The following is a 14,506-nucleotide window of genomic DNA, read 5'->3' as shown; positions in this document are numbered from 1 at the left end:
ATTTTATTGTAAAATACAAGCTTGAGCTACAAGCTGTGTTGCAGTAGCATTTTGTTTAGTGAAGCTTGAGATTTTCCAACATGTTAGTAACAATCCTTATGATCAGTGCACTATCACAGATTATTCAGAAATGTCAATAACTTAATCAAATGAATGTGTTTTGAACTTTATGTATACCATTCATTTATATTTCAATAATCGGCATGATCATCATTGTTCCTATCACATTATAATGCCAAGCAATAGTAAAATGCTGACACAGAGCCTTCAATTTGTTTTTCACAAATCATAAACAACGCAGTGCTACAAAATTATACTGATAAAAATTCCTCGTTAATAAGGTGATAAAAGACAGTGGTAGTAAAGATATCAAAATGGTAGAGTGAATACAAGTAGAGTGATAATTACAAACTAAAAGGATCCAATTTCAAAACAACATTGGCCTATCATAATTTGGGATTTAATTCCATTTTCTTGATAAAGAATAAGATAAGTTGGATGTTTCAATAATGCCTCATACAAGATTAGTAAACAAAATTAAAGCCTATGGGACTGGGGGCAATATATTTGAATGGACTGGGAATTGGTTAATGGACAGAAAATAGAAGGGAGAAATAAACAGGTCATTCTCAGGATAGCTGGATATATATTACTATTGGGGTTCTGCAAAGATCAATGTTGAGGCCATAACTGTTCACGATCATATAAATGATTTTGATGTTGGGACAAAATGTAATATTTCCAAAATTACTGGTGACATAAAAATAGGAGAAAATGTGAGATGTGAGGAAGATGCAAGGCAGTTTCAAGGCGATTTGGAGGAGCTAAGTGAATGGGCAAGGATGTGGCAGATGGATTCAAATGTGAAGAAGTTTAGGAAAAACAGAAAAACAAAGTTCTATTCATAATGAGAGAGGTTGGCAAGAGCTGATGCCCAAAAAGACCTGGTGTCATTTAATGCTGATAAGCAAGTGCAGCAAGCAATTAGGAAGGCAAATGGTACATTGGTTGGCATCATAAGGGGATTGAGCACAGGGGTAAAGATGCCTTACTGCAACTGTAATGAGCTTTGGTGAGACTGAACCAATAGTACTGTGCGCAGTTTTGGTCTCCTTTTCTAAAGGTGGACTTGGCAAAGAAGGATTATAACACAGTTTAGGATAGTGGAATTGCCTTATGAGAAAGATGAGTAAAAACATTGGGCCAGTATTCAAAGAAGTTTCAAAGAATGAAACTTTAAAAATATCTACAGGTTGTGGCAGGATGAATGTAGATAGGATGTTTCTCCTAGCTGGTGAGTTGAGAATAAGTGGAAGGCCATTTAAGACAGAGATGAGGCAACATTTCTTCATTCAGAACATGATCTATTTGAATGGCGAATAGCCTTGATGGGATGAATAGCCTACTTCGGCACCCATTTCTTTCCCTGTTCAGGTCATATACACTTTGCACAATTAATAAGCATGTTGTAATTTTTTGCCATGGTTCAATTAGAATGCAATTGGGGCATTTTAAACCCAAGAAAATGTGATTTGGGACAGGACAGGATAACGTTTTAAAACTCTTGAATCTGTTGTGCATTTCTGGAAGTATGTTGTAGAGTCACCTTAATAGTATGATCACCTGGCATGATGGTGACATCTTTGGCCATTTTGGAGGTAAACAATTCAATCTAGCTTGTTGCCATATTGAGTGAACACTTCCTGATAAAAGCTCGTCATTTTAAATTTTACAATCCCTGATCTACCTTGAAACATAACACAATCAGAACAGGATAAAATCTGCTTCAAGATCCACCAGGGCAATCCAGGGATTCATCAAAAAACAATTGTGGTCCTCATTACAAATGCGAGTAATGAGCATGCTACAAGGATGGGAATGTTTTGAGCTAGCGGTGGAGAGAAAAATTAACAAACAACAAAATTCACAGCTAACCTTGGAAGAACCTGTGTGGGAGAACTCACAGCATAGGAACAGGTAAGTGCATGGTTTTTAAATGTAACTTTGCTGTCTTTATTTAATAGTGAGTAGAGTAGATTCTTTTTTATTATATGTCTTATTGAGATCTGTCCCTTGATTTAAATTTAAAAATATAAAACACAGGTACTAAGTTAGCCTGGAGCAGTATTTTTTCGAGTAAGACTGCGCTATTTTCTGTAGATTGTTAAGGTGGAAAGATGGCCTTTAGTAGAGTGATGTGCTCCTCATGTTGGACATGGGAGATTAGGGAGAGTATCCATGTTACTGATGATTAAGTCTACAGTAAGTGTGTTTGGTTGTGAATCCTATCAGATCACATGGATTGGTTGGAGTGGCAGTTAGAGGCAATGAGGAATTTACAGGAGCTAGGTTATGTGATGGATACCAGTTAGAGGAAAGGAGAAAAACAAGAGAAACAGTCAGATAGATGGGTTACCACCAATAAAGGTAGGAGAGGTAGGCAGGAGTCTCCTGTGGTTATCCTCATCCCAAACAAGTATGCTATTTTGGAAAACATAGGGGGTGATGAACTCTCAGGGGAATGTAGCATGAACAGCCAAGTTCCTGGTACCGAGGTTGGCTCTAATGTAACAAGGGGTACATCAGGCTCCAAGTGATCAATTGTGATAGGGACTCTCGAGTCAGAGGCACAGACAGGCGTTTCTGTGGCCCACAGTGAGAAATCATAATGGTGTGTTGCCTCCTTGGTGCCAGATCAAGGATGACTCAAAAACAGTGCAGAATATTCGCAAAGGGGAGAGAGACCAGCAGGAAATCGTGCACATTGGAACTAATGACATAGGGAGGAAAAAGGATGAGATTCTGAAGGAAAAATACAGGAAGTTAGGCAGGAATATATAAAGGAGGACCTTGAGGATAGTAATGTCTGGATTACTCCCAGTGCTATGAGCTAGTGAGGATAGAAATGGGAGGATAGAGCAGATTAATGTGTGTCTGAGGAGCTGGTGCAGTGGATAAGGTTCACATTTATGGATTGTTGGAATTTCTTCTGGGATACAAGTGACTTGTATAAGAAGGACAGATTGAACTTGAATTGGAAGGGAGAGTTACTAGAGCTGCTTGGGGGGATTTAAACTAATAAGATGGGGAAGTGAGATCAGGGAGATAATGAGGAAAGAGATCAGTCTGAGACTGGTACTGGGAAAAGGAGCAAGTCAAACAGTCAGGGTAGGCAGAAACAAAGCAGAGAACAAGATAAATTAAACTGCATTTATATCAATGCAAGAGGCCTAGTAGGGAAGAGAGATGAACTCAGGGCATAGTTAGGAACATGGGACTGGGATATCATAGCAATGACAGAGACATGGCTCAGGGATGAACAGGACTGGCAGCTTAATGTTCCAGGATACAAATGCTACAGGAAGGATCGAAAGGGGGGGGGGGGAGGGGGGGGGGGGGGAGGCAAAAGAGAACGGGGAGTGGCGTTTTTGATAAGGGATAACATTACAGCTGTACTAAGGGAGGACATTCCTGGGAATAGATCCAGAGAAGTTATTTGGGTGGAACTGAGCAATAAGTAAAAGATGATCACTTTTTTGAGATTGTACTACAGAAGCCTCAAAAGTCAGCGGGAAATTGAGAAACAAATTTGTAAGGAGATACCAGTTATCTATAAGAATAATAGGGTGCTTATGATAGGGGATTTTAACTTTACAATCACAGACTTGAACTGCCATGGTGTTAAGGGTTTAGATGGAGAGGAATTTGTTAGTGTATACAAGAAAATTTTCTGATTCAGTATATGGATGTACCTATGAGAGAAGGTGCAAAACTTGACCTACTCTTGGGAAATAAGGCAGAGCAAGTGACTAAGGCATCTGTTGGGGAGCACTTTGGGGCCAGCAATCATTATTCTATTAGTTTAAAATAGTAATGGCAAAGGATCTAAAAGTTGAAGTTCTAAATTGGAGGAAGGCCAATTTTGACAGTATTAAGCAAAAACTTTCAATGAGTTGGTTAGGTGCGGATGTTCACAGGTAAAGGGACGGATGGAAAGTGGGAAGCCTTCAAAAATAAGATAAGGAGAGTCCAGAGTCAATATGTTCCTGATAGGATGAAAAGCAAGGCTGGTAGGTGTAGGGAATGCTCAGTGACTGGAGAAATTGAGGTTTTGGTAAAGAAAAAGAAGGAAGCACATGTCAGGTATCGACAGCAGAGATCGAGTGAATCCTTCGAAGAGTATAAAAGCAGTAGGAGTATACTTCAGAGGAAAATCAGTAGGGCAAAAACGGGACCGAAGATAGCTTTGGTAAATAAGGTTAAGGAGAATCCAAAGGAATTTTAAAATTCATTAAGGACAAAAAGGTAACTAGGGAGAGATCAGAACCCCACAAAGATCAGCAAGGCAGCCTATCTGTGGAACTGCAGGAGATGGGGGAGATACTAAACAAGTATTTTGCATCAGTGTTTATTGTGGAAGAGGACTTGAAAGATACAGAATGTGGGGAAATAGATGATGACATCTCAAAAAATGTCCATATTACAGAGGAGTTGCTGGATATCTTAAAATGCATAAAAGTGGATAAATCCCCAAGACCTGATCAGGTGTACCCTAGCACTCCATGGGAAGGATTGTTGGGACCCTTGCTGAGATATTTGGATCATCGATAGTCACAGGTGAGGTAGCAAAAGATTGGAGATTGGCTAACGTGATGTCACTATTTAAGAAAGGTGGTAATGAAAAGCCAGGGAACTATAGATCGGCGAGCCTGACATCGGTGGTGGGCAAGTTGTTGGAGGGAATCCTGAGGGACAGGATTTACATGTATTTGGATAAGCAAGAACAGATTAGGAATAGTCAGCATGGCTCTGTCTGTGTGGGAAATCATGTCTCACTAACTTGATTAAGTTTTTTGAAGAAGTAATAAAGAGGATTGATGAGGGCAGAGCCATGCACGTAACCTATATGGACTTCAGTAAGGCGTTCGACAAGGTTCCTCATGATAGATCAGTTAACAAGGTTACATCACATGGAATACAGGGAGAATTAGCCATTTGGATACAGAACTGGCTCAAAGGTAGAAGACCTTTGAGGTAGAAGGTGGTGGTAGACAGTTGCTTTTCAGACTGGAGGCCTGTGACCAGTGTATGCCCAAAGGATCCATGCAGGTTCCACTGCTTTTCGTCATTTATGTAAATGATTTGGATGTGAACATAGGAGGTATAGTTTGTAAGTTTGCAGATAACACCAAAATTGGAGGTGTTGTGGACAGTGAAAAACATTACCTCAGAGTACAACAGGATCTTGATCAGATGGGCTAATGGGCTGAGGAGTGGCAGGTAGAGTTGAATTTAGACAAACGCGAGGTACTGAATTTTGGAAAGGTAAATCAGGGCAGGACTTTTACACTTAATGGTAAGGCCCTGGGGAATGTTGTTGAACAAAGAGACCTTGGAGTGAAGGTTCATATTCCCTTGAAACTGAAGTCGCAGGTCGATAGGATAGTGAAGGCGGCATTTGGTATGCTTTCCTTTATTGGTAAGAGCATTAGGTATAGGAGTTGGGAGGTTATAATATTGTGTGCAATTCCGGTCTCCGTCCTATAGGAAGGATGTTGTGAAACATTACAAGGGTATTGCCAAGTTTTGGAGGGTTTGAGGTATAGGGAGAGGCCTTACATGCTGAGGCTGTTTTCCCTGGAGCGTCAGGGGCGGAATGATGACTTTATGGGTTTATAAAGTCACGAGGGGCATGGATAGGGTGAACAGACAAGGTCTATTCCCTGGGTTGGGGAAGTCCAGAACTAGAGAGCACAGGTTTAGGGTGAGGGGAGAAAGATTCAGCAGGGACCTAAGCTTAGGGCAACTTTTTCATGCAAAGGGTAGTGCATGTATGGAATCAGCTGCCAAAGAAAGTGGTGGAGGCTGGTACAATTACAACATTTAAAAGGCATCTGGATTGGTACCCGAATAGGAAGGGTTTAAGAGGGAAATGGGCCAAGTGCTGGCAAATGGGACTAGATTAATTTACGATATATGGTTGGCATGGACGAGTTGGATCGAAGGGTCTGTTTCCATTCTGTACATCTCTATGACTCTGTGACTTGAAAGAAACAGGCAACCTCAGCAATACCTTATTTTAAACAGCAAGAAGCAAAATTTTCATGGCACATCGTACTATGCAGGCCCTATTTTTGGAAGAATTACAAAATTTTGGTGACATAGGTCTCTATAGGATTTCTACACAAATTCCATTATTTTGTACAAGATCACAAAATTGAAGCAGATATAGTTGTCCCTGCATTCCTCATACTATGGGGGGAGAAACTCCTAACCTCCACAGGAGTTTGGTACAACCAGAAAAGCCAAGTTCCAAAATTATGACAAAATAGTAGGAACCCTGCAAGAATAATTTTTCACTAAAAGCATTACTTATTACCAAAAGCTTCAGATTCCAGAAAGGCAAACAGCTTGATGGTGAATCTATCTCCCAGTTCATAGCAATTTTAAACAAGCTAGTAGAATATCATGAATGCAGAGACAACTTAAATGATCCTATCAGAGACAAACTGATGTGTGGTTTAAGATGTGAGACAATCCAGAAGAAATTACTGACAAAAGCCTAAAAAAAGCATATGAAATAGTAATCTCGGCAGAACTAACAGGCAAGGAAGCTCAATGGCAAAAGCCCAGCCACTGAGTCCGAACAGGGGCTATTATTAAAACATAATGGTCATTACTGGAGACACCAACTGATACTGGGTCATTTCCTTAATGAATGGCAAACCAGTAAGAATGGAGGTGGACACCGAGCAATGGCTTCATTGATATCTGAAAGTATGTATCAAAGCAGCTGAGTCACATTGTGTTGCAACCCGCAAAAATTGTACTAAGAACTTATTTGGTGAAGTGATATCTTTAAGGAATTGTATGAATGTTCAGTAATTCAATCAATTAGAAGATTTGTCCATGCATGTTATCAAAGGAAATCTTCCAGCTCCATTGGGAAGAACATGGTTGGAGATAACCAAACTCTATTGGGTTGAAGTAAATCATTTGTCAGATTCTGAGATTGAGCTAATCACAAATTCTAAAGAAACATTCCATTATTTTCAATGGGGACCTAGGAAGCTTTGACAAGGTCTCTGTCAAACTGAAAACTAAGGATGAGAATCAAGCAAAATATTCCAAGTCTAGATCAGTGTGTTAGGCAATCAAAACAAAAAGATGAAGCAAAATTAGAGAGGCTGGTCAAGTCAAGAGACCTTGAATCCATGAGTGAGTGTGATTGGGCAATGCCTAGTATACCAGTGATGAATTAAAATGGATAGGTACGCATCTGGGGAGATCTTAACATCAGTATAAATCTGAGACTGCATGCTGAGCAGTTTCTTTTGCCTTTAATCAATGATCTATTTGCTGCATTAGCTGGAGGTCAGCTTCTTATAAAATGAACCTCAGTCAAGCTTATCTCCAGATGAACCTGAGAGATGCTAAGTCACAGAAATTCTTAATGATTGTTACATATAAACAACTATTCAAATACAAGAGACCTCCAACTGGAATTACATCGGCACCTGCATGATTCCAACGTGTCATGGAACAGATTTTAAGTCAAAACATGTGGTGCTGGAAAAGCACAGCAGGTCAGGCAGCATCTGAAAAGCAGGAGAGTCGACATTTTGGGTATTAGCCCTTAATCAGCAATGTGGAGAGGGAAGGGGGTTGGGGTGGGCATGGGGGGGAAGGTAGGTGGGATGGTGATAGGTGGATGCAGGTGGGAGGTAATTGTGATAGGTCAGTTCAGAAGGTGGAGTGGATAGGTGGGAAAGAAGATGGACAGGTAGGACAGGTCAAGGGGGCAGTGCCAAGTTGGAAGGGTAGGATCTGGGATGAGGTGGGGAGAGGGGACATTTGGAAACTGATGAACTCACTGTCAATGCCATGTGGTTGTAGGGTCCTGAGATAGAAGATGAGGTGTTCTTCCTCCACTGGGCAGGTGGCGTTGAAGGAGGCCCAGGATTTGCATGTCAATGGGAGTGTGTGACAGGGGTGTTGAAGTAGTTGGTTATAGGGCATTGGGGTTGTTTGGTGCATGCGTACCAGAAATGCTCCCTGAACAGGTTCGTGAGTTGGCTCTCGTCTCCCCAATGTAGAAGACACCACATCCAGAACAACGGATGCAGTAAATGAGGTGGGTAGATGTGCAGGAAAATCTCCAATGGAATTGAAATTATCTTTTAGGGCCTTGGATAGAGGCGAAGAGCCAGTTGTGAGTGCAGATTTTGCACCTCGTGTGATGGCAGGGGAATGTGCCATGTGTAGAGGGTGGGTTGGGGGGGGGGGGGAACACAAATAGGGGTGGAGAGGGAAACATATTTTTGGTGGTAAAGTCTGACTGTAGGTGGCGAAAATGGCGGAGGATAATGTGCTGTATCTGGAGACCCATAGGGTGGAAGGTGAGAACCAGGCGGTTCTATCCTTGTTGCGGTTGGAGGTGTGGGGTTCGAGGGTGGAGATCCAGGAAGTTGAGGGGATGCGATGGAGGCATTGTGGATTATGTGGGAGGGGAAATTGCGGTCCTTGGAATAGGAGGACCTCTTAATACAAATATTTAAGAGAAAGGAGGCTTAGAGTTTAATGTTCATTTTAGAGTTAAAGAATAAAATTGATATTTTTTGTTAAATAGTAGAATTTGGGTAATTCTCTGTCACTCATGCTTTTAACAGATAATGAGGTGAGGTGAGCTTTTCTGTCTGTTTGGTTTAATTAGCAGAAGGCTTTACTGCCATGTTGTAACACTGAATCATAAACACCTAAAAATATAAACTATAGTCATTTTTGGGTTTGCTAAATTACTATGGAAGGTATTTCTTTCCAACCTTGCAACCAGTCTTAAGTGATTACACAATTTATTATGCCAATAACAAGAATATGAAATGTGAAGATCAATATGAAAGGCCCTTTAAACAAGCCAAAGAGCATTTATTAAATGCAGAAATCCTGACAATTTTGACCCAAAGTTACCACTGCAATTAGCATGTGATGCATCACCTTATGGAGTAGGAACAGTTGTTTCTCACATATTACCCAATGCCAAAGAAAAACCAATAGCTTTTCTATCAAAATCATTAAACAAAGCAGAAACAGTCTATGAGATAGAGAAAGAAGCTCTAGGAATGAATTTTGGCTTTAGGCAATTCCACCAATACCTGCATGGTCAGCAGTTCACCTTACCATTAGACCACAGACCACAACATTTGGGCCTCAAACAAAGATAGCTTTTATAGTAGTGAGCCATATTGCAGAGGTAGACATTGTTGCTATCAGCTCACACTTAGACAATTAAGTATCAGCAATCCAACTGACATGGGAATGCTCATGGGTTTTCTAGATTACCATTGCCAAAGGGTCCTTTCTTCGAGCATGTGGATAGCACTGTGGTAATGGCAGGACAAGTTAAAAAGTACTCCAGAAATGATCCAAAACTATAAAATGTGTTGAATGTGATACTTCGCAGCAAGATCACAGGAACAATCCCAGAAATGAAGCAATATGAAGGAGTAGGCATTCCGCCCCTAAGCTTGTTCCTCCATTCGATGAGATCATGGCTCACTCAATATATCTACCATTGTTCCATATCCCTTAATGCCTTTGTTTAACAATTAACAATTAATAACAATTAATGCCTTTGTTTTAAAATTAACAACTGATCCAGCATTGACTGCTGTTTTTTGAAGAAGGTTCCAAGCACCTACCACCCTTATACATAGAAGTGCTCCCTAACATGTCTCCTGAATGATCTGGCGCTAATTCCCCCTAGTTTTAGAATCCTCAACCAGTGAAGTTTATTTTTGACTATTTTGTCTTTTCCTGTTAATATTGTGAAGACTTTGATCAGGTCACCCTTTAACCTTCTAAACTATACAGAAAACAGGCCTAATTGGTATAATTGCTCCTCACAGCTAAACCCCTGAAATCCAGTTAGCATTCTTGTAAACCTACATTGTACTCCCTCCAAGGCTAATATATCCTTTCAAAGTTGTGGTGCCAGGTCTGCTCACCGTACTTCAATTGGCATCTAACCAGGGTTTTGTGTAACTTCTGCATCCTTGTACTCCAGTCCTCTAGATATAAAGGCCAGCAAACCATTAGCTTTCTGCACTTGTTCATGACATTTTAAACATCTATGCACCTGAACCGCCAAGTCTCTTTGGACATTCACAGTATTTAACTTCACATCATCTAGAAGTAACCCGATGCATGCTTTCTCAGTCCAAAATGGATAATCTCACACTTGCTTACATTGAATTCCATCTGCTAGTTAAGCCCATTCACTTAGTCTATCGATACCCCTTTGTAATTTTATACTATCATCTACACTGTCTACAATGCTGCCTAACTTTGCATCTGCAACTAATTTGGATATATGCCATTAGCCAAATCGGTAAAATAATGTGTATAAATTTGGCCTGAACATAAATCATTGTGGGAACCCACTGGTCACATCCTACCAGTTTGAGTACCTATTGAGTACCTACCAATTTGAGTATCTCACTCAATCCATTTCCCAGCCATGTCAATAATTTTCTCAGTTTGGGCTTCTACATTGGTTAACAGTTCCTTATGTGGGACTTTATCAAATGACTTCTGGAAGTCGGTATAAATGATATTCACAGACATCCCCTGTCCACTGTCTGTGTCACCTCTTCTCACAATTCAATAGAGGTTTGTTAGGTGTGACCTACCTGTCATGATTCCATGTTAGCTCTCCCTGATTAACTGAAAATGTTCAAAGAATTCAGTTAGTTCATTCTTGATTATAGATTCCAACAATTTCCTACCACATATTTTAGGCTAACTGATCTGTAATTCCCAGGTTTTCCTCTTTCGCCTTTCTAAAAAGCAGGAACAGGAGTAACCAGGGAACTCTGAAAGATTATAGTTAGGGTGTCTACAATGTGCTCCCATACTTCCTTTAACACCTTTGGATGGAAGAATCAGCTCCTGGGGATTTGTTACTCTTCAATTCCATTAATTTCCTTATTACTGATGCTTTACTTACATTAATTTTATTCAATCTTAGTTTCCCTTTAATAGTAACTTCCTCGGACTTCTACTAAGCTATCCCTTTTCTATCGTAAATACGGAGGCAAAGTAATTATTCAACATGTCTGCCATTTCCCCATAGTTATTAAGAGTATTCCCACTTTCAGTCTTTAGTGGTCCAACATGTTATACAGAAGCTAGAACTATCTGTATAAACAGGAGATCTCCTATGAGGAATGAAAGTCATCATTAGTGTGCCCTCTCATTTCCTTACTGGCTGGATAAGCCTCTAAAGTCCGTGAACAGCAGCAACTTGCAGAAACAGAAGTCGGTGCCACAATGCGCAGAATATTGGAGCAGCTTCGAGGAAATGATGGTCATCGTTCCATCACAATTCAATCAACTATACATTCCACATTAGTCATAGAAAAGAATCCATACATTGCACTTTTTACACAGCGATGTTTTCATACTGGTTGACACACGTACTAAATGGCCTGAAATGATCATCATGAGGAGGACTGCTTCAGAGAATACTATTGAAAGACCGGAGGAGATCTTTGTGTGGTTTGGTTATCCAAAACAACTTATTAGTGATAATGGTCCACAGGTCTTATCACAAGAGTTTACAGACTAGAAGTAATCTGGACAAGAAGTACAGGTCTTATCACAACAGTTTACAGACTAGAAGTAATCTGTACAAGAACAATAGATTGTACCTGGATTGGAAGGGGACTAATATATTGGCAGAGAGGTGTGCTGGAGCTGCTTGGGAGAATTTAAGTAGCAAGGTGGAGAAAGCGAGGAAAGCGATCAGTCTGACACTGGTACAGTTGAGAAAAGGAGCAAGTCAAACAGTCAGTGCAGGCAGGAACAAAGCAGAGAAAGAGGTAGGACTGATAAATTAAACTATATTTATTTTCAATAAAGAGGCCTAACAGGGAAGGCAGATTAACTCAGGGCATGGCGAGGAACATGGGACTGGATATCAGAGCAATTACAGAGACTTGGCTCAGGAATAGACAGGGAGAAAGTGAGGACTGCAGATGCTGGAGACCAGAGTTGAAAAGTGTGGCGCTGGAAAAGCGCAGCAGGCCAGGCAGCATCCGAGGAGCAGGAGAATCAACGTTTCGGGCATAAGCCCTTCTTCAGGAATAGACAGGACTGGCAGCTTAATATTCCAAGATACAAATGCTACAGGAAGGATAATGGGGAGTGGCAAGAGAGGAGGGGGAGTGGCATTTTTGAGAAAAGATAGCATTGCTGTTGTATGTAGGGAGGATATTCCTGGGAATACATCCAGGGAAGTTATTTGGGTGGAACTGAGAAATGAGAAAGGGATGATCACCTTATTGGGATTGTACTATGGACCCCCCAACAGTCAGCCAGAAATTGAGAAACAAACAGCTATCTGTAAGAATAAAACGGTGGTCATGGTAGGGGATTGTAACTTTCCAAACATTGACTTGGACTGCCATAGTGTTAAGGGTTTAGATGGAGAGGAATTTGTTAAGTGTGTACGAGAAAATATTCTGATTCAGTGTGTGGTTGTACCGACTGGAGAAGGTGCAAAACGTGACCTAGTCTTGGGAAATACAGCAGGGCAGAGATTGAGATGTCGGGGGGGGAGCACTTTGGGGCCAGTGACCATAATTCTATTAGTTTTAAAATAGTGATGGAACAGGACAAACAGGATCTAAAGTTGAAGTTTTAAATTGGAGGAAGGCCAATTTCGACAGTATTAGGCAAGAACTTTCAAACGTTGATTGGGAGCGGATGTTCACAGGTAAAGAAATGGATGAAAAATGGGAAGACTTCAAAAACAACACAACGAGAGTCCAGAGACAGTTTATTTCTGTTAGGGTGAATGACAAGGCTGGTTAGATGGAGGGCATGCTGGATAACTAGAGAAATTGAGATTTGGTTAAGAAAAAGAAGGAACCATATGTCAGGTATAGACAGCAGAGATTGAGTCAATCTTTAGGAGAGTATAAAGGCAGTAGGAGTATACTTAAGAGAGAAATCAGGAGGGCAAAAAGGGGACATGAGATAGCTTTGGCAAACAGGGTCAAGGAAAATCCAAAGGGATTTTATAAATACATTAAAGACAAAAGGGTAACTAGGGACAGAATAGGGCCCCTCAACGATCAGCAAGGCAGCCTATATGTGAAATCGCAGGAGAAGGGGGAGATACTAAACGAGTATTTTTCATCAGTGTTTACTGTAGAGAAGGACGTGGAAGAGACAGATTGTGGGGAAATAGATGATAATATCTTGAAAAATGTCAATATTACCGAGGAGGTGGTGCTCGATGTCTTAAGGTGGCTAAATCCCCAGGATCTGATCAGGTGTACCTCAATATCTGTGGGAAGCTAGGGAAGTGGTTGCAGTGCAGGAAGACTGGACGTTGGCTAATGTGGTGCCACTATTTAAGAAAAGTTGTAAGCAAAAGCCAGGTGAGACTGACATCAAAGGTGGGCAAGTTGTTGGAGAGAACCCTGAGTGACAGGATTTACATGTATTTGGAAAGGCAAGAACTGATTCGGGATAGTTAACATGGCTTTGTGCCTGGGAAATCATGTCTCACTAACTTGATTGAGTTTTTTGAAGAAGTAACAAAGAAGATGGATGAGGGCAGAGCACTGGACGTGATCTATATAAACTTTAGCAAGGCGTTTGACAATGTTCCTCATGGTAGACTGCTTAGCAAGGTTAGATTTCATGGAATACAGAGAAAATTAGCCATTTTGATACAGAACTGGCTCAAAGGTACAAGACAGAGAGGATGGTGGCGGAGGGTTGCTTTTCAGACTGGAGGCCTGTGACCAGTGGTGTACCACAAGAATTGGTGCTGGGTCCACTGCTTATCATCATTTATATAAATGATTTGGATGTGACTATAGGAGGTATAAGTTAGTAAGTTTGCAGATGACACCAAAATTGGAGGTGTAGTGGACAGTGAAACAGGTTACCTCACAACACACTGGGATCTTGATCAATTTGGCCAATAGGTCGAGGAGTTGCAGAAGGAGTTTAATTTAGCTAAATGTGAGGTGCTGCATTTTGCAAAGGCAAATCAGAGCATGGCTTATACACTTAATTGTAAGGTCTGGGGAATGTTGCTGAACAAAGAGATCTTGGAGTTTTTCATTCCTTGAAAGTGGAGTCGCAGGTAGATAGGATAGAGAAGATGGCATTTGGTATGCTTTTCTTTATTGGTCAGAGCATCGAGTATAGGAGTTGGGAGGTCATGAGGACATTGGTTAGGCCACTTTTGGAACATTGTGTGCAATTCTGGTTTGCCCTCCTATTGGAAAGATGTTGTGGAACTTGAAAGGGTTCAGAAAAAATTTACAAGGATGTTGCCAGTATTGGAGGATTTGAGCTACATTAAGAGGCTGAATAGGCTAGGGCTGTTTTTCTTGGAGGATTGGAGGCAGAGGGGTGATCTTATAGAGGTTTATAAAATCATGAGGGGCATGAAGAGGATATATAGACAAGGTCCTCTCTCTGGGGT

The 14,506-nt window shown here is 40.9% G+C and overlaps 1 protein-coding gene across 5 annotated transcripts in view; it reads right to left on the bottom strand.

The window, feature by feature from the left end:
* Positions 1 to 14,506, bottom strand: part of cfap36 (cilia and flagella associated protein 36) — a 115,578-nt gene that overhangs the window by 43,324 nt on the left and 57,748 nt on the right. The window lies entirely within an intron of this gene.

This window comes from Chiloscyllium punctatum, chromosome 11 (genome assembly GCF_047496795.1).
Source record: "Chiloscyllium punctatum isolate Juve2018m chromosome 11, sChiPun1.3, whole genome shotgun sequence".
Classification (NCBI taxonomy): domain Eukaryota; kingdom Metazoa; phylum Chordata; class Chondrichthyes; order Orectolobiformes; family Hemiscylliidae; genus Chiloscyllium; species Chiloscyllium punctatum.
The sequence above is the reverse complement of the archived record's forward strand: the minus strand, read 5'-3'. Positions and strand labels throughout refer to the sequence as shown.